Genomic DNA, 22,386 nt, shown 5'->3' on the forward strand with positions numbered 1-22,386 from the left:
GTAGCTGTTATTATCCATTTATGTCCATCAGATGAGAGAGGTGTGATAGTTCCAACTAGATCAAGGCCCCAACAAGCAAAAGGCCAAGGTGGTGCAATAGGCTGTAGATCCTGTGCTAGAGTGTGCAAAATATTTGTGTGCTGCTGACATAAGAGACATTTTCTAACAAAGTCACAGGAGTCTTCTTCAATGGTAGGCCAATAGTAGCCTACTCTAAGGATTTATCATGCTAGGACAATACCACTAGTGTGGGCACCGCAAAGTCTGGAGTGTACTTCTTTTAATGCCATCGCGGCCTCATTTTCATCTAAACATCGAGAGAGAGTATCGTGATAACCCTGATGATATAGGGTATTGGCTATGATAACATAGCAGGATGATTTTTGGATAAGGTTCTAGCATTGGGTACGCATGAGGTGAGGGGATATGATACCATTGTTAAGGTAAGCGTGAATCTCATGGTACCAAGGGGATTGGGGACCAACCAAGATACAAACACAATTTGAATCCTCATTCGCATAGGCAGGTGTGAGAAGCTTCTCGACTAAAAACTCATACTCTGTAGCTGCTTGGGGAATTTCCAAGAGTGAGCCTATAGTAGCCATAGTATCTGCCGCTTTGTTCTACATTCAAGGCACTTGTGTAAACTGAAGCTTTGTAAAATGTTGGGTTAGCTGATCAACTAGCTCTTTGTAGGGTAATAGCTTTTCATCTTTGGTTTGATATTAATTTTAGGGCTTGCTTGATGATGAGCTGAGAATCACCAAAGATTTGTAACTCAGTGATGTTCCATTCTACAGCTATCTTTAATCCTATTATGAGAGCCTCATATTCAGCTATATTTTTGGTGCTAGGGAATTGTAGCTTGAAGGCTTTTGGAATATAATCTCCTTGAGGTGTGACCAACAATATTCCTGCCTCTGATCCATGAGATGTGTGTGAGCCATCAAAATAAAGTTTCCATGGGGGTTGTTCTTCAATTAGACAGATATGCTCATCTGTAAATTCCGTGATCAAAGGATATGCATCTATTAGAGGTGCATTAGCTAGGTGATCTGCTATAGCTTGCCCTTTGATTGCCTTTCTATCCACATACTGGATGTCAAATTCGCTAAGGAGCATAACCCATTTGGCCAAATGGCCTGTAAGTGTTGTTCTAGAGAGCATATACTTGAGGGGGTCAATCTTGGAGACTAGTTGGGTGGTATGACTTAGCATGTAATGGCGAAGCTTTTGAGTTGAGAAAACAACTGCCAAACAAGCTTTTTCCATAGGAGTATAATTGAGTTCATAACCAACTAGGGTTCTACTAATGTAGTAGATGGCTCTTTCTCTGCCATAGCCATCAAGCTATGCTAGAAGTGCCCCTAGAGTAGTAGGCATTGCTAATATGTACAAAATTAGGGGACGACCAGGAACTGGTGGAACCAAGATAGGGGGATTGGTGAGATACTACTTGAGCTGATCAAAGCTGCGTTGACATAAAGGATCCCACTTGAAGTTCTCATCCTTCTTCAATAAATGTGCAAATGGTGTACACTTATCTACAAGCTAGGAGATGAAGCGCTAGATGGATTGAAGCTTTCCCTTAAGAGAGCAAAGCCGTCATAGTTTCTGGGGAGGAGGCATGTCTAAGATAGCCTTGACCTTCTTGGGGTCAATCTCTATACCTCATTTAGAAACTATAAAGCCTAGAAGCTTGCCAAATGTGACCCCAAAGACACACTTCTTGGGATTTAGCATGAGATGATATTTGGCTAACCTATCAAAGACTTTCTTTAGGTCAGCAAGATGATCCATAAAGGTATGAGATTTGACCAAGATATCATCCATATAATCTTCCAAAATGTTATGGATAAGATCATGGAAAATGGCTGTCATAGCTCTTTGATAGGTAGCCCCAGCATTCTTTAGGCCAAAAGGCATCATGTTGTAGCAAAAGGTTCCCCAAGGGGTAGTGAATGATATCTTATGCTGATCCTCTTCTGCAATCTTGATTTGATTATACCCAAAAAATCCATCCATGAGGGACAAAATTTCATGTCCAGCTGTAAGATCTACAATCATATCTATGTTGGCCAAGGGAAAATCATCTTTTGGACAAGCTTTGTTAAGATCTCTAAAATCTGTGCAGATTCTAATGTCATCGAAAGGTTTAGTGACAAGGACCATATTGGAGATCCACTCTGAGTAGTTGATAGGTTGGATAACCTTAGTAGCTAACATTCTTTCTAATTCAGCTTTGACCAGTAATGCCACCTTGGGGTGTATTTTTCTAAGCTTTTGTCTGACGGGCTTGATCTTTGGATCGACTGCAAGATGATGAACTAAAAGCTTTGGATCAAGCCCTGGCATGTCTTGATATGACCATGCAAATCAGCCAATGTTCTCTCTCAAGACCTCAAAGAGGAGGTCAGCTTGGTGTTGTCATAGGGATGCAACAATGTGAACAATTCTGGGGATCTCTGAAGAACCGATGTTGACTTCTCTAGTATCCTCAATTACAATAGAAGACACCTCTGGTCAATTATCTTGAGGAGGCAATGCTAAATCCTCATGTTCTGTTGTGGCTCTGGATTTTCTTGCTGAGGGGTTCTCTTCACTGCCTTAGGTAGTCTCAGATTCACCTTAGTTCCAATTTTGGGTGTATCAAAACTAGGTTGGGGATTTTCTCCAAAATACCCCTTGGGATCTAGCTTATAAATATAGGCAAAATTTGGCTTTTCTTTCTTGTGAGGTGTTTCAGCTCCCATGAATCTCACAAGCACTTCCTCTGATGTGAACTCATCAATGTGTATGACACTTGGTTGGTCCCAATCTATGAGTTGTGGATGGGCGAGTGGTAGGTCAATGAAATGGATGAATAGTTCTTGGAGAACAAAGTCTCCTAGGGAGATTTGGTCTAGGATATCGTCGTAGGCTCTCTTTTCAACTTCCTTAGGGATGTCTTCGATTTTGACAAGGTCGCGGTGAATGTTTGAAAAAGCATGACCATCCATATTGGTGCCCTCAGTTATGGGTATGCCAAAGCCAAGACCTGACTTCGATTCCCACTTGTGTGCATCGATGGGGCATTGCATGCCTCTTTCTTCTAGTCCTAGACCACCACCTTGATAGTTCCATTTGTTAGTGATGAGCTTATGTTCTTGGGGACACTTTTGGCTAAAGTGATCAAGGCGTGCTTGATTTCTTGGAGGTGCATCCTTATGTAACCAATTGTTGATATCTGGAGTGAGCTCCTCATGAAGAGGGATTTTTGAGGATACAAAGGTTGTTGGGCCAAATTGTTTGTATCAAGGAGGTGGAATCTCCTTAGCTTTGTGATATGTTGATTGTCCATGGGCGTGTGGATCAAGTGGGAGTGCCCTGACAACAAATGCATCTGACAGACTATACTCTCCATAGCCTTTGTTATTGATCTTCATAGTAGATAGGGTGGAGGCGAGGATGGTTTCTGGGTCATTACTGTTAGAGTAATTATTTGTTCTAACTTATTAATTAAATCACTTTGATTTAATTAATTAAGTTTCCTATTACTCTAGTTTGATGAAGCTATCTTGTAGGTGCATATAATTAATATTTTATTAATTATATTGTGCAACCCTAGCTTTTTTAGGATTTAGTTTCCCTTTTTGGGTTTTGTGATTCCTTTATAAGGATTCACCTCTTTGTATTTTATTCATTCACTTATTGGATTATATGAGATATTGCTCTTTGCATGTCCATAAGATGGATCTGGCTTTTTGGCCTCCATAATTTTTTCTTGCTTCTATTCTTTGCTTTATCCATGTGATAGGGTTATGCATGCAGGTGTTCTTGGGAGATTAGGTTTTTACCTAATCTAACATGGTATCAAAGCTAGCTTGCTGCTTGTTGTTTGTGGTTTGTTGAGATGGTTCATCTACTATATAGAAACTCATTCATTCCTACTTTTGGAGGTCACCTCTTTGATTGATCAGCTCTTCAGACTTTGTCTTCTCTACCTGGTCATGCACTATTTCAGTGGGGGTTCCAGTAGTTTCTTCTGACAGTTTTTGTAGCTTCATGCTTCAGAGATGCTTCATGCTCTTTCTTGTTCCTTTCTTTGGGACATTTTCTAGATTCGAGGCTTAGTTTCCTTCATCTAGTTCTTTTTCTTGTATTTGGGTACCTAATTAGGCCTTGTTGCTGGGACCCATCTTTTCCTGCTTTCATAGCTATGCTAGGTTAGCTTCCTCCCAAGCTTTGCTTAAGGGGGGGTGTTAGAGTAATTATTTGTTCTAACTTATTAATTAAATCACTTTGATTTAATTAATTAAGTTGCCTATTACTCTAGTTTTTTGAAGCTATCTTGTAGGTGCATATAATTAATATTTTATTAATTATATTTTGCAACCCTAGCTTTTTTAGGATTTAGTTTCCCTTTTCGAGTTTTGTGATTCCTTTATAAGGATTCACCTCTTTGTATTTTATTCATTCACTTATTGGATTATATGAGATATTGCTCTTTGCATGTCCATAAGATGGATCTAGCTTTTTGGCCTCCATAATTTTTTCTTGCTTTTGTTCTTTGCTTCATCCATGTGACAGGGTTATGCATGCAGGTGTTCTTGAGAGATTAGTTTTTCACCTAATCTAACAATTATAAGTGTGGGATGAGCTGGCGATGGCTGTGTCAATATCAATTCCAGGGAAATGGTTTGTATATGAAGCTTCAACTGCATTGCAATAAGCAAAGGGTTCTGGATCGGCATGGATGGTTACCTCAGTGCCCTGATGTAGAGATTTGATGCACTGATGGTAAGTGGATGGAACGGCTTTCATGGCATGAATCCATGGGCAACCGAGGAGGATGTTGAATGGTAGGTTTAGATCAATAACATGGCAGAGTGTTTCTTGGATGACTGGCCCAACCTTGATTGGCAAAAAAATAGTTCCTTCTGTGGTTCTTTCCAAGTTGTCATAAGCTTTGATGGTGATAACCTCACTAATGATATATGCCTCAGTATACCCAGCTTGTTTTATGAATTTTAGGGTGCAAATATTCAAGGCCAATCCATTATCTATCATTACTCTTTTCACAAAAAAATTGGATACCATGATGGCTATGCAAAGCGGAAGGGTGTGATCTGGCTTGACCATGGGTATGTCAGTGGGTTTGAAAGATAGGGCACATGAGGAGGATACGTGTCCAATGAGATTACAAAAATTAGTAGTGTTGATATCTGAAGGGACATGAGATTCTATGAGATCACTGTTAAGGATGTTCTTGTACACAGAACTAGTGCGGAGAAGGTCTAAAATGGAGATTTGGGTTGGCATATTCCCAAGGTGTTCCAAGATATTGTACTAGCTTTTTGATGGAGCTGATGGTGCTAGTGAAATGGGTGGGCCTGCGATGTTAAATTGCACTCTTCGAGTGGTGACTATACACTCATTGTTTGGTCCTTGGATATTGATAACATTGACAGAAGGCTCTTTCTTGAATATACAATCGATGAGGCTACCATAGTCTATATAGGATGAAGTGTGGTCATTGTTCTTCCCATGCTGTTGGTTTGGCTGGCAGTTGTTGGTGTTGTTGTTGTTGGTTTGGATAGGTGCTTTTTCAGGATTTTGATTGTTGTGAGGAGGAAAAGCATTTTGATAGATCTGTAAGCCTACATTGGGAGAGGTTTGGGCACCAACGGTGATTTCTTTTCGATCAATGAGGTCCTGCACATAATCTTTCAGTTTCATGCATTTGAGGGTAGTGTGACCTTTTACCCTATGAAATTTGCAGTACTCATTATCTTTGTAACATGAAAATTTGGATTGGCTTGGGTCAATTTTTTGGGTAGGAGGAAATTTGATGAGGTTTTCCTTGACTAATTTCTCATAAATAACATCCAATGGCTCACCAAGGGGTGTATAGTTTCTAGGTGTAGGTTGGAATCTGGGCTTTTGCCTTGTAGCTACATTGATGGCATTAGCTTGATTTCTAGACCCTTGGAAGTTGGGTTTTGGATTGTGATTTTGATAGCTTTGGTTATTCTGCTATTGGTAGTTGATAGCTTTCTAACTATTTGGTTGATATGGTGGGTTGGACTAGTTTTGAGAAGGACCAACAATATTCACATTTCTGGTGTCAGTGACGCCATCTATTGCAATGTGCTTGTTTTTGTTCCAATACCTAGACTTGTCATTGGAATGTGATTGATTTTGGTTGGCCTCCTTGTAAATTTTGACCACACCATCTTTAATGAGTCCTTGCTCAAGGATCATTCCTTTCTCTTTGATATATTTGTAGGTCTGCAAATAGTTCATGGTCATGTGGTGAGCCAAGATGGGATGGGCATTATCAATAAACATTTTCACCAAATGGCACTCTGGCAAGGTGCAAGATATGCAGGTGGTAAGGGTTTGCCATCTTTATAGTTATTCGGGAAGGATTTCTCCACCTTTTTTCTTAGTGTGGACAAGATCAACTACTGAGAGCTCTGTTTCAACAAGATGGGCATATTGGGCTACAAATGCCTCAGACAATTCAGCAAAGTTTTTAATTGTGCCATACGGTATTCTATAAAACCATTCAAGAGCTGGTCTGGCCAAGCTTTTGGGAAAGAGACGCAAGAGGAAAACGTCATCATATGCCAATTCTTACTAGTGCATGTAAAATTCTTTGATATGTGTGACAGGGTCTCCTTTTCCTCTAAATTTGTCAAATTTGAGTGTCTCAAAATTCTTGGGAAATGGTGTCATGGTAATGGCTCTATCAAATGGGTAAGGACATACATTTTCAAACTTGAAGGTTTTTGGATCATTTCCCTCTTGGGTGTTCTTCAAAGTTGTTTTCATGGCTTCCCATTCTGAATTAATGGGTGATGGTTGGGGTGCCCCCAATGTAAGAGTGCCTTAAGGTAGGTATGTGCTAGATGGGGCAACGAAATATGGATGGCTTTGAGGTATGGGCTAGTAGGGATTGTACATGGCTTGGGCAACTGAATGGTGGATGATGGGTTGCTGTGGTGGAGGTGGCACATATTGCTGCATGTGTTGTGAGGCTTGCTGTTGATATGGGATTTGGGATTGGGATTGAGGAACATAAGCTGGCTATGGGATAAATGGATTGCTTTGTGGAGGTAAGGTATAAGATGGGTGTAAAGCTTGGGGAAAGGATCGAGGAGCTTATGGAACTTGACTTTAGATTTGAGGAGTTTGACCAATATATGTGGGTTGTGCCCCCATTTGGGAAGGTGTCTACATAGCAAAAGAGGCCAAGTAATTGGTGGTTGGTGGTGGTGGATTTCCTCCTAGAAGTGGCATAGAAAAATAGTTGGTAATAGGAGGCAATGGATTAGTTGGTGGTGGAGGTGGTGGGAATTGAAAGCTTGGAAATGGAATTGATGGGGTTTGATAGCTTGGTGGCTGGATTTGAAAGCTTGGTAGAGTGGTGGTAGGAGCTTGGGTCACTTGAGAGCTGGGCAGAACATTGGTAGTAGCTTGTGGGGTTTGATAGCTTTGTGGAGTGAGGGTAGTAGCTTGTGGATTTGTGGCTGATGGCACTGAGCTCTAAGGACCTAGTGGAAAGGATGGAATGGTGTTCTCAGCTGAGGTAAACAAGCTGGGGGTGATGAAGGGTTGATTACTTGGCCCCATGGGTGGCATTCTGGTTGTATATTGTTGAGATTGGCCAAAGATGCTAGCACTGATTTGGGAGATGGGTGGATTTAGAAGGCTGGGTTGGAGAGCAGTAGCAGCAATAGTGAAGGGAGTGAATGATGAGGTGTTTTGGGTGAAGGGGGTTTTGGATTGACTAGTATGGACCAATGGTGGAGTGGTGGTGGCTGGATTGGCTTGTGGAAGGGAAATTTCAACTTGAGTGGGGGCTGGTATGTTTGGGTCTGTTGGATCATATCAACTGGTTTGAGGCTCTTCTTCTAGCACATATCGAGGATAATTTGAATCATAAGAGCCTATGGGTGGTGGGAGTTGCCCAAAAAAGGGGTGAGATGGATATGATAAGGGGGGAGGTCTTCCAAAGTCGAAGGCTCCTATGTTATCCCTTTGAAAGTTAGCCATGATTGTTTCTTTGTTTTTGTCTATAATGGCATTCACCAATACTACATTTTCTGGTTGGTTCATGAAAGCTTCAATGTCAGTAGGTGACGGTATGGTGTTCTCTGGGCTAAAGGATGGTTGACTGCTCAAGGGGAGCAATGCTTTTTTATCCAAATGATAGGGCTCCATTGTTTCCTTCTTTTTGGCTAAGCAAGTGACAGGTGGCATGAAAATGCAGAATGTTTCCTATGGATGAGATGCAACAATGCTAATGGATGCAAAAGGGGAAGGCTTTTCTATGCAAATGATTTCCTAGGTTGAGGAAAAGCTATATGAAAAAACCTAAGGAAGATTGGGTTGGGGATTCTAACTTCAAAAATATGTTGCCAAAGCACAAAAGGTCTACTTTCCTATGTGCAAGCTTGGTGGTGATTGTGTTAACTTAAGGATAGACTGATGACCCTTTAGGAAGAACACAAGATTGACCACTTGTGGATCCCAACCTTTAGCTCAAGGTGATGGGGGATAACAAGTGACAAAGCTAGATTACCTTAGACAAAGCTCTGTCAAAGGGATAACCTTGGTGAGATTGGTGGATTTGGAAGATGTTAGGAATGGCAAACTTTTGGCAAGGTGACAACAATTTTGAAGGCTTGGATGTGAAGATTTTGGATTGATGGCTAGATGGTTTAGAACTAAATGAGATGGATGAGCTAAAATGCTTAAGGGGAGGACTAAAGATGGCTGGCTTACCTACAAGGATGACTCTAAAGTGGAGCTTATGCAAGAAGATGTGGAGAAACAAGGGGGTCTAATCAGAGAAGTCATGCCTAGTTGGTAAGGCATAAGCATTGTTAACTCCTGGATGTTGGTTAAGTTGGATTTTAAGATCTAACTAGGCATCTTGAAGGGCTTCATTAGCAGCTTTGTCCTCTGCTTTGTGGAGTTTGGCAATTTGAGGGCTTGGTGTTAGTTCCTTTCTCTTGGCTGAAAGTTCTTGGTATGCTTGAGATGGTTTGAGTTTGACTTTTTGAAACTTCTATTTGGGTTTGGGTTGTTCTAACATGAATTTTTGAATCTGCTTGGCTTTGAGAGATCTCGGTTGTTTTGTTTTGACTTGTTCAACTTCTGAAATAGGCAGTGACTACACTAAGTGTGCCCTAAGCTAGGATTGACCAAGTTTGGCAAACATTCATTTAACAAGTAAAAAATCAAGCAATAGATAGGAACAACTAGATAGAAGTTTGTGATTCTTAGAATGTGATACTTGCGCCACAAAGTGTGTATGTTCTACAAATGTTTCGATCAGTCACTTCAAACACATTAACATCTTAGATGATTGTCTACAAGGTTGACAATTGGTTTAGCTAGGGCATCCTCGATATACCCAAGGTACATGAGGCTTGAATCTGTAGATGAAATCAAAACAATGTCACATAGCTGAGAGGAGCAGTAACCTACTTCTCCTATTTCACTTTTCAAGGGTATAAAGTTCCTTGAGGCTTAGCCCGAGTGACAAAATCTTGATTCCAAGAGAGGTGTCTTTGGATTCACCTCCCGATCTTTATACTCTGTCAGAACACTAGAGTTGAGGTCATCCTAAGGGGTGATGAAATCCCCAAGCAGGCCTCCTAAAAAGAGAAACAAGGTTTTGGATCCTAATCTTATGCACCCAAGATGGCCTTGAAAGATGACAAGGGGAGAGAAGACTTGGATGACCTTGGGCTTAAAAGCACATTTGTTCTTTTACCAACTGACTCTTATGTGTGTTGATCTAGACTTTGCAAGCACTCATGTTTAAGAGACAATGTTCAATTCCAACTTTGAAATGCGCCAACAAAGAAAATTGATCGAAGAATGCAAACAAGAAGAAGAGTTAGGGTCAACAAGAAAGTAAACCCGTGTGCCCAGAGGCCCTCCACGTCAAGTATCGATTAATTTCCTTTAAAGTATTCAAGAGTTGGTGTGATTTTGTTTTAAGCCCAAAACAAAGATGTGTAAAACTCGATTGTCAAGCGTGCACCCAGAGGCCCTCCACATCAATAGTTGTTCAATTTTAGTGCCCAAATGAAGTGTTAGCAAACCTAATGTGCATTCAAGAAATTTTCTAAGTTAGAAAAACTAATAAAAACACAAGTAAATGAAGTTTGATCTTTTTGGGTTACTTAAAACCCTCTTAGGTGGACCCATCCCCATAGATGGCGTTGAGATTACAACCAATGGTTGAATTGATGGGTGATTAAAGAGGGTGAGTCCAACTAAAAACTCACTTAAAACATTTTTATTTATTTTTATAACTTAGAAGATTACAAAAATGTGGATTTAGATTCTTTTTATGCCCAAAAATTGAAATGTGAGATATTGCAATGGTTAATTGATCTTTGGCATTCAAGATTGAGTTTGTTTGTTTTAAGCATGCATTCCAAGAAAGATTGATTTTAATCCATGGCATTCAAGATTATGTTTGAGCAACATTCATTCAAAAAAAAATGTGTTTAAACATGAAAGTTCATTCCACAAAAAACCTAAAAAACATGATTGAGTTTGTTGCTCCAACCTGTAATGAGACAAAAAAGAAAATTGATTAGTCACCCAAAATCTTCCAAAATGAAAGCTTAACTATGAGAAAAAAAATTTAACTTTTTTTGTTCTTTTTCCTAGGCGTAAAAATGCTTAAAAAAACCTCTACTCTATGAAACCACCAAAAGTTAACTACAAAGTGCAGAAACAAAGATGTTAAAATAGAAATGCAACAAAGACAGGCAGAGATGATAGTTCATTAGGTGCAGATGCCAAATTGCGAAGACACTAATTTGCGGAGATGACAAAGAAAGAAATGGAGATGATAGTTCAGTTTGTCGATGCAAAAAATAGGAAATCGAGCGGGGACGCTAAACTGCGAAGATGCTGATCTGCAGAGATGACAGTTTAGGTTGGCGGCGGTAGAGACAATAGAGTAGCTAGTGGAGATGATAGTTTGCAGGCACAGACACCAATTTGTAGAGACAACAGTCGAGGTTACAGAGACAATAGTTCACCAAGCATAGATGACAATTCACCAAGCACAGATGCCAATCTGTGAAGACGCTGATCTACGAAGATGACACTGCTTGAACAGAACTGAAATGCGTAGATTTTTCCAAAAAAAAATTAATTTTTTGGTTATTTTCAAATTTTAGAAGGTATTTTTTCCTCCCAAGTGCATCCTTCAACCTACAAAAACAATTCAAACACCCTACAACAAAAAACATTAGATTATTAGAAAAAATAACATATAGATAGAAATGGATGATTAAATGATCCATAGTGAGGTCCCACCGAGTGTGCCAAAATGTATATGAGAAATATGTTAGCAAGCAATACTAATCTATTAAAAAAAAAAAGCATTAACTAGCATAAGAACCATAACATATGAGATAGACAAAGTGAAACCCTCAAATGAGAATATGAGCCATGAAATGGCTCTCTCAATGAGGATGGTCATTTGCTTTGGAGATGAGTCTATTTGATAGAATTTGGGATGTATGCTCAAACTTGCTCTATGCTTCAATGGTGGGGATGAGTAAATGGAAAATTGGTAGCTTTGTGAGCTCTCAATTTGGCATTATAAGGGTATGGTTGATGGCTTTTGGTTCTCAAACTAACATTATAACTTTGGCTTAAAGGTTATGGTGAAATGGCTTGGGAGGGGATTCAATTTATAGGCTAAGGGCTTGAGGGTTTGAGGGCTAAGATGAAAGGATGGGGAAATGGTTAAGGACGGTTGAGATTGCATGAGAGGAGAGCACATGAATTGTGCTTCCTTATAGCTAATCAGGGTGTGACACATGCCACAAGGTGAGTGGATGGAGGAAAGGGCAAGGATGAGTCAAAAAAGGAGGCTCAAGGGATAATATCTTCATAAAGACCCTTCACAATGGCTTGTAAGAGCAATGAATGGGCTTGTAAGAGTCTTTATGGCCTTTGTAAGAGCATTCATGGTTAGGTGGTTGGGATATTTTGGAGGGAGTTGAGATTGTTGACTTTGCTTGGTTTAGGAAAGTCTTAAGCTCGTTTAGGGAATGTGACAAGGTTAGGGGGGGATTAGAGGTGATTTAGGATTAGACTAAGCTTGTTAGAGATATGCAAGTGGATGGCATTTATGAGGGTGGGTGAGTTAGTGGCTAAGCTTGGTTAGTATGGGTGGATGGGGTGGATTAGGCTAAAATGGAAGATTAGAGATAGTTTAGGGGTTATTAGATTTGAGAGCTTTTATTTACTAAAGTAATTTTAATAAATTTGGGATTTTGGAATTAGATAGAAGAATAGGATTTAATTGATAAATGATAGGTTATTTGATTTATCAATTAGGACTATAGATGATTAATTAAATTAATCAACTAGGGGATGGCAAAGGATTTAATTAAATAGGAATTTAATTAATGATGCCTTTAAAGATAGCTAAATAGGATTACTAAAGTGATGTAATCAAATTTAGGTGTCTAAAATGGCTAGTTTCTTTCTAAAAATATATGCTATGATGTGTTTTTGAAAAATTTCTTGCGAACTCTACCCTTTTTTTCCTACTCTGCATTATTTTTGTGGAGGATCTTGAGGTAAGTCACTTAGCATGGTTTGAGTGAGTTTTATTATTTTATTATTTGGATTATGGAATATGTAAGTAGCTGGATCAATTTTTCTATTGTGCTAAGATGTAATAAGCACCTTCAAAAATATCTCTAAATATACATGTTTAAAAGGAAATATAAAGAGATACTTGTTTAGAAGGAAAAAAAAACAAAAATTTACATAGTTCTTGAAGAAAATGGTAGAGGTAGGGTAGGAAAACAAAATCAAAAAGCAAGGATATGACATGACAATGAAATCATAGAGCAAGGGCATGGAGATCACGAGGGCATGTCATGGAAATAAAATTGTAAAGCAAGGGCATGGCAACAAAATGCAGAGATCACAAGCACATGGCAACCAAATTGTAGAGAAAGGGCACAACAACCAAATCACAAAGCAAGGCCACAACAAAAAACTACAAAGATCGCAAAAATGAAATCACAAACAAAGGGAATGATAATGAGATGTAAAGATCACAACAATGAAATGCAGAGATCATAGCAATGAAGGGCATGCCAATGTTCATAGCTCTCCACCCTTGTTCATAGCTCTCAACCCTCTTTCCCATGTAGCTCTCCACAATCCAAAAAAATGGAGAATGATTTATGTCATGTTTTTTTTGTTTATATTCATAGGGCATTGCAATTATGACTCCAACATCAGTATTGCAATGGCGTTGAGGACAATTGCAAAAAAAAATTGAAAATCAACACAAAGTACACTGTTGTCACAATTTGACCCCAAATGTTGTAGTGTGCCTATGGGTGTACCCTAGCTTTAGATGATCTTTTACAAAGTTGACAAGGTCATATTATGGTCCTACCACTATTGGAAAAGGGATCCTGACTATCTTCTTCACATTATAGCATAAGGTGTTCACCTCTAGCATTTGCCTACATAATTTAACCATAACTACCTTATCTTCATGATATATAGGGAGCCTCTTGGGAAAGCCATCAAATGCACCAATTCTCAATTAGTAGAAAGATGGAAATTGGATGAAACAACATCCAAATTGGCTGACCACTAATATGGCCTCTGCTGAGAATCTCTACTTAGGGAACCCTTGCAATTATTGATATAACCTCATTATGAAGGTGTCATTTATCTTTACATATGCCTTGAAACTCCTCTATAATTGTAGGTGAGGGTAGAATTTATACACCTTGGTATTCTCATCATATTCTTCAATACTAGGAAGACCAAGCCAGGGATGGTGTGTGGCTAAAGCATATATCAAATATGAAGATATAAAGAACTACCTTAATGCCTTTGTCAAATTTAGCTAGGAACTAAGCTATTCACATATAATTTGAGCCCAGTTAATTTGTAGTCCTCTAGCACAAATGACCTAGACCAATAAGAAGTGATGTTCAATGAAATCAAGAATCTCCTCCTTTCCTTTTAATCTTAGCAATAGTACCAATATATCCATAATTTCCCTCTTTAAATTGGTTCCAAAAAGAGTCCTTAGTATCTTACTCCTTTTGGAATGGGATTTCTAAAACAAAGTTCTTTGCATGTCCACTCTCCTTATAGTCTCCAGGAAGAGAAATCGATGTCAAAATACTCTTCCTTTACTGAGATGTCAAATGCAAATTGTGTCAATTCTTTGTTTACAAAAAGCATAATAGATTAATCAGGTAGCAATATCTGTTTCATCTCTGGATTGTACCTTTCAATACATTCCCTAACCAATTATGGTGCTTGCATGGCCATGGGGAACCCAATAGCCTCAACTAGTCCACTCTCTTTCAACTTCTAAGTAATTGGGTGAATGAGTTGTGTATTGATTCTTCTTTGTAGATCACCCAGGTCATAAAATTTGAAGGAAGTGTCAGAATGGATCTTTAACTCACTCTCCAATCCAATTAGGTGATCATACCTTATTTCTTTGATTTCCATAAGCTTATACTTTCTTAGAGGAGACAAATTGTTTTGATAAAATAGTCATTATGACATGAAGAACTCTATTTGGGGAAATCTAATCATATAGACTTAGAAATTCAAACAATGGTACCACACGAATTAAATAACTCATAATTAATGATCATAATGGTTAGATTTGCAATAAATTATAAAGGATAATGAATCTTTAGAATGTTTTACTTCTACCGATATCATGATTCATAAATCTGATGAACATAACATTCACTTAAACCTTCTACAGTAGCAACATTATTCACGAATCAAATCAGTTGATTTTGGTTTGGCTACTTTATCACTTTCCTTTATACACAAATCTTTCCCTTGTATTTTAGCTCATTCCTTAGAGAGGATACAAATGAACTTTCTGCCTTAAGTGCTTGGAGTATTCTCTTCTTTAGTCAGGTTTGCACTTCATAAACTATTCTATCGGGAACAACTTTGAGGTAATTCCAAAGGATGTCCTTGTATCTAGTTTTAGCATTTCCACAATTCATATAGAGTCTTTGTAATATCTCTTAGATGGAAAGTATCATCAAAGGATATTCTTTCCATGGATTTGAAAAATTAGAAGTATTTCTCTCCTTGTCCTGATATTACTTTGGAAACAAATTCGAAGACACATGCTTCCAAGGGGAAAGCACTCAGATTGATGAAACTCTATTTCTCTACAGAAAAATAGATTCTAACTTTAGATTGGAATTTTTAGAGTTCCATGGTTGTGGATCCTTGTTATTCTAATCCTCTCATCATGAATCAACCTTTAAATGCACTTGGAGATGTCAACACACCTTGTTCTTCAATATTCTACCTAATGGAGTGCACTATCAACGAGGATTCGACAACATGGACTAGAATCCAAAAGAAAAACCATCCTATCTTTAGAAGTCAATTGGAGAGTCAAAATAGGCTCCTTCTCATTGAGAGGAAACTCAAAGAGAAACCCATCCAAGCCTAGATCACCTGAGACCTTGATTGACGTAAAAAATAAGAATCCCGCATAGAGGTGTCAGGGGAAGTGAAGCATGGAAAACCTAGAAAGACCTAAAAGGAAATCATGGGGGATGCTTGATGAGAAGGGAGCCACCTAGGGGAAACCTATACAAGCAATCAAACATATATGCAATGAAAATTGACCAAGCTAGAGGCTTAGAAGGGAGGGACTAAAATTTGGCAACAACTAGCTCTGATTGGGAACTTGGAAATGCACATGTCTAGGAAGGGACCTATGATCTCTGGTTTTGCAAAGTCAAAACCACAAACCTTAAAGGGTGGGAAACAACAAAGAAAAAAAAACATTATAAAGGAAACTACACTAGGAAAACACAAAAACTAAACTAGAGCACACAATAGATAGGAAAATTACCTAAGCTAACACTAACTACAGGGGTAACCTTCTTTCAATTGTCGAGCTGATATAACTTCAGTTCCTAGCCATTATAATAAAATGGAAAAACTTCACCAATGGGATAGGCTAGTATGAAGGAGTTTTTTTTATTTACTTGCACAATTCTAAAGGACCTTTCCAAAGGGAGTCAAATTTGTGATGCATACCCTTGTATTCATGTCTTTTATCCCATAACAAAACCAAATCATTAATGAATCTTCTTGGCCTTTCATTTTTCAAAGAAGATCTTCATACACTTCTGATGTTCTATGATGTGGTCAACCAACTTTTCATGCTCCTCTTCCATCTTGGTTAGTTAAATTATTTTATTTTCTAAAGCAGTTAGGAAAATGGGGTCTTCAATTGTCTACTACAACTTGCAATTTGTTAACCCCAAAGGAAGAGGAAGACTAGCCTCAACTCCATATACTAGCTCAAATGAGAAAATACCAATGACCTTCTTAGGTATTACTCTATCTACCAAAAGAGCTTTATATAGCTTCTTGTGTCAGTCCTTTTGGTTGTCAAAGACAAGTTTCCTCATGATATTGACCAAATTCTTGTTGCTTGATTCTACTTGACCATTTCCCTGAGCAAACTATTCTAAACAGTGACTAAGATGGATACTACTATCATAGCAGAATTCAACAATTTTTGCTAAAGTAAAATACATAGCATTTTCCATAAACAACTTTAGTGGGACCCCAAATCTTACAAGGATATTTTCTCTAATGAATTCATAGATAATTTAGGAGTTGGTTCTTTTAGTGGGCTTGGCTTCCACACACTTAGTAAAGTAGTGTGTAGTAGTAATGATATATAAATTTCCTATAGATGAAGGGGGTTAATTGTGCCAATAAAATCAATTCCCTATTGTTCAAAGGGGCCCTCTATGACTATTGGTCTTAGGGGAAAAGTAGCCAATTGAGGTTTCTTAGCAAACAATTTGCATTTTTTACATTCGGCTACCCATTTGTAGGCATCCTTAAACATACCTAGCTAGTAATAAAATTGCCTCAAATTTTTATATGTTGTGATTGTATAAGAGTAATTCCCACCACAAGTTTCATCATGGAATGCTTTGAGCAACTTCTCCTACTAAGGCTTATCTACATATCTCAGGAATGTGCCATTAATCACCCTTTTTTAAAATTGATCATCATAAATGACATACTTAGTAGACTTAATCCTAAGATATCTTTTCTTCTTATAGGTCAGTCCATTGGTGCATTCTCCATAAGTAAGGAATAAGCAATATTTGAAAACCAAGGATCTTGGAGGCTTACCATAAGGACTCTTGAGACTTCTTTCTCTTCACTTACTATGATTGCTTTGCACAAACCATTTCCACAGATCAACTTCATAGGTTTTAGCTCAATGTCATACTCTTGAACTTTGGATATCCAAGCTCCTCTTGAATTTCATCCTATTTATTGCTAAGTTAAGATACTTTTGACTATTGAATTAGGAACATAAACAATTGAATGTGAATGCAGAACACAAAATTTGAAGTTCTTAAGGGCTCCGACCACAACATAGGCAATTTTCTCTATTTGGGAGTACCTCAGTTCATGTTCCTTGAGAGGGTTGCTAATAAAAGCAATAGGTGCTTAGATGCATTCCTTTTTTTCTTGCATAAGTATGGTAGACAATATATGGGCTGATGCATAGCAACATAAAATAAACTCTTTGCTATAATTCGAATGAACTAGGACAAGAGCATGAGCTATAGCAAGTTTTGATCTCATCAAAAGCATTTCTTCTAGAGTCACTCCACTTAAAATTTTGATTGCTATTCATGATGTCTATAATGCATTTTTTAATTTCAAAAAAGTCAAGAGTAAAATTCCTTAAGAAATTTATTTGACCAAAGAATGATTAAACTCTAATTTTTCTTGCTAGTAGGTTGAGTTGTTGTATAGCTTTAATGAAGTTAGGGTCCATTCTAATGCCTGCCTAAGACACTATGTGACCTAGCAACTTTCCCTCTATCACACAAAAGATTGATTTCTTATGGTTGAGGGAGATTCCATGTTCCCTACATCTTTTCAACACCTTCTCCAAATCTCTCAAATGATATTCTCTTCTTTTAGAGATAACTGTCAAGTCATCCAAGTAGACAACAATGATTTTTTCCTTCAAATCTGCAAAGGATGAATTCATGTCTCTTTGAAAGGTGGCTCCAACATAATTAGCCCAAAGAGAATTTTGTTGTAAATGAGAGTTCTCCAAGAAGTGGTGAACAATGTTTTAAACTAATCATCTAGGTGTACTTCAATATTATTGAAGCTAGAGAAACCATCCAACATAGACATCATTTCAAAACCTACCATTTTCTGTAGGAAATGATCCATGTTGGGGAGAGCATAATTGTCTTTTAGAGATGCTTGATTTAGATTTCTAAAATCAACAAAGATTCTGATCTCCCCACTTTTCTTCATGACAAGGACAACATTAGCTATCCATGTTGAATGGTGTATTGGGTAGGTAGTCTTAGCTTTTAAAATTTAATGAATTTCTTTGAAGATGGCATCTAAAACCAATGGGTTTTAGTTGCATCATTTTTACCTAACAGGGATTGCATCTGGCTTAAGGGGAATTTTATGCTTAAATTTGTCTTCCCTAAAGATTTTCTGGTCTTCAAAACCCCATGCAAAAACATCTTGGTATTTGAAAATTAGTTCTTTAGCTCTGATTCTCTATTTGGTTGAACAACAACTACAAATGCTAATAATTTTAGGCTTGAGTTTAGTGCCTGCATTGATTCCTTCATAATAATCTTTGGTTACACCTTTCCTTCTTTTTTCTCTCCAAATACATGCATCATATATATTGAACAACATTTCTAAAGAGATTAGGTGTCTAGGTATTTTCTAACCTTTCAGTTGCTCATCACCTAGCTCCAAGTCTTTCTTATTGTCAAGAGAAAACTCTCGGTAGGGGCTGACACTCCCTTTAAATTATAGGTGAGTGAAGGGCTCGGTTCATTTTAGAAAGTTCTATATTTTCTTATCATTATTAAAGACTTTCTATGATTCCACATTATCAAGCACATTAGGTCTAAAGAGGACTTCAACCTTATATTCCCTATCTTTGAACTCTAGATGAGATAATAGAAGGGATGAAGAGGTAGCTAACATATCAGCCCTTACATTTTGTTCCCTTGGAGAAACTTGCATAGAAAAGGCATCAAGATCTTCTATCTCATCCCACACTCTATTCCTATAATTCCTTAGTCTTGGGTTTTTCACGGTATATTGGCCTCAGACTTGCTTCACTATTAGTTTTGCATCACCTTGGGCTTTTAGAATTTTCTCTTCCCTTTGCTTTGCAATAGTAATGCCTAAGAGAAAATCTTCATGTCCCACAGTGTTGTTTTTGTTCTTCAACTACAACTTGAGTGCTAGCTATGTCAATTCTCCCTCCAGGGAAATGAACACCATACATGCTCCTGATCTGACATTCACACAACTTCCATCAAATTCTAAGGTCCAAACTCCTTGATCATCAAGAGGATATTATTCATCTTGAAGAGTACTAAAATTGGTGAACATCATATAATTCCCATATTCTATTTCTTGATACAAAATTTGAGCCTTGGGATCATCAAATTTTATCATAGTAAATTTGGCTTTTTCTTCTAGTTCAAGCTTGATCCTTTTATTTCCAACAAGAATAATAGCATGAGACCAATATAATTTGATTTTACCTCCCATGTCTCTACAAAAGATCCTACTTTGTAGCATGCCATAACTAGTAGGGATATCAACCATCGAGATAGTCAATTTCATTCTTTTTTTTGGATGTGTAGCTAAGGCTTCTTGGGCATCTTTCACTTGACCTATTAGGGGAACCTTTTTTGCATCCATAGAATAACAATGCCTAATTTTTTTGGTTAAGTGTAAGCCTAAGATATGAACAATGGTAGATGGCATGACAATGTCTAATGCACCTAAGTCAATTATACAGTTCATTAGCTTGTGACCATTGACATATAATGACACATCAAAGGAGTTGGGTTTATGGCCATGGGAAGTAGCTATGACTAAGGATTCTTCTTCACTAAATAGCACAAGAAGGATTGATTCTTCATTGGCAGGGGAACACACACTAGTGCTAGTCTTATAATTACTAGTAGCATTGATATTTTGGTAAGCTTTATTACTAACTTCATCTCTGCAATATTCAACTAGATTTTTCAATTCAGTAGGATTAGACTCCAAGTATTCTAGAGAAGACACTTGAATATGAGCATCTTTACAATATTGAATAATATCAAATGAAGAATGGGGCTTACCACTTGGCTCTAATTTTGATATTTCTTTCTTTGAGATAGAAGAGGCAAAAGTACTAGCCATGACTGGTGAAGTAGAAGGAGCAATGGTTAGGATAGGAACTAATCTTTTTAGAGCTTTGTTCTTCTGGATTCTTGTGGTTATAGTTATTTGTACTTCATCCAAAGTGACAAAACAATCACCTCCTCTAGCCAAATCTAATTCATATTCCAAATAAAATGTTCTAGCATCACCATGATTAGAATCATCTTCACTTTCTAGATATTCCACTTTTAGCTCATTAATTTCATTCATCTTCCTATATCTATTCATTTTAGGGAAAGTGTCACCATCATGAACTTCTCTTAAGTGGAATATGCACATACTTTTTTTCTTGGGAGCGGCCTCAATGGAAAACCTTTGCTGAGTAGGTGGTAATTGTAATTTCTTTCCTTCATGTTTCTTTTGTGGTATATCTTGATAGGGCTATTGAAATGAAGAGGTTGGTTTACCCATTTGCCTTTTTATGGAAATGATCTCATTTGACAACTTTTGAAGCATTTCTTCCTTTTTTTTGGTAGGGACAATAGTAGTACTTGTGAATGCTCCACTCTAAATGTCTCTCTTCCATTTCTTGACTACTATCAAATCATCTTCTAATTCTATGGCCAAAGTCTGAGTAGCTTGGAGATTTTCCACATGGGCTCTTCTAATTTAAAAACTAATATTTGGAGGCATAGAACTAATGAAGAACATCTTTTGGTTATCTGTAGTTGGCTTACTTGCAAAGGGAATTTAGTTAATGAATTTGTTGAACCTTGCAATAAAATCTCTCATGGGAATACTCAGCTCCTTTTTGTTATGAGTGAGTTGAGACAAAAATGTATGCTTGTCTTCTATTTTTTTATAGATGGATTCAAACCAATTTTGGATGTCATCCCAAGTTTTTATGCATCTAATAGGAAGATGTTGGAACCAAATTTTTTTTTTTCAACTAGTGTTTCAACAAGCATCTGCACAACTATGTCTTCATGTTGAGGGGAGACAACACTACAAGCTACAAAGAAATAAGAAATGTTGCCTCTATAGAAACATTTCCATCACCATTGAACCTAGTAAAATTCCTCTGAGAGACTCTTGGTAAATCATTGTTAGAAGCAAGGTATAAAGGACCAATAGCATTACCCTAGGGTACAACCTTTGATGTAGGAAGAATAACTAGTACTGTATGGAAATTAATAGTAGTTGGGGCTACAACTCTATGTAAGGTTCTCATGCATTACACAATGATGGATTTTGTCTTCAAAAAATAGGAGGGGAAGAGGATTGACAACGTCTCTAGGAAGCAGAATAGGATGATGGAAATAGAGTCCCATAGATACCTTGAAGTAGCAAGTCCCTTGAGAAAGCTCTTCATCTTCTTAGGAGGTCTTCTAATATGAGAAAAGAATCTTTCCTGAGATCTTCAAATATTGGATCAATTTGACCTCGATCACAAACACTCCTAGTATGCTTGGGATCTAAAGTGAACTAACGTATTTACAAATAGGTATATTTAGGCTTGCCTCAACCTTATCTGTTGAAGCACACCTTCCCATTACTCAATGTTGGCTTCCTTTCATCATAATACAAAGATGACTCTTCTATACTCATTTATGGATTTTCTGCTTCTCCAAGCAAGAGTATTCAACTAAGAAGCCAACATTGGGTTGAACTACAAGGATTTGGCCTTCATGAGGCAGCATCATATTTCCTCATGGGTCAAAAGACACGACACAACAAATATGTGAATGCCTAGTTTAGATTTATTCCAATTAAGCCATAGAAAGACTTACTAAGAATACTTTATGCAATGAGAAATAGGCACATGAGTTTATCTTTTATGTGGGTTTCAATACTGAGAAAGATGAAATTTAGAGATTTTGATAATTGTACCTAGTAAAGTCACCAAAAACTATTGGTTACCAATTTTTCTTCCTTGGTTTGGTTTATGCCCTAACTCTTAGTATGTCCAATTTGGTGAAAGAAAAATTTGTTAGCAACATAATGGGTTAGATTATGTGTTCTATCAAGGAACCTTGAATTGGAAAGGAATAGCTCCCATATATGCAAAGATTTGCAATGAATATTGTCTTTAGTAGATCAACAAGATTTAGGGGTATGGTCTTAACT

This window comes from Cupressus sempervirens, chromosome 2 (genome assembly GCF_028749045.1).
Source record: "Cupressus sempervirens isolate cs-2001-9-10 chromosome 2, ASM2874904v1, whole genome shotgun sequence".
Classification (NCBI taxonomy): Eukaryota; Viridiplantae; Streptophyta; class Pinopsida; order Cupressales; family Cupressaceae; genus Cupressus; species Cupressus sempervirens.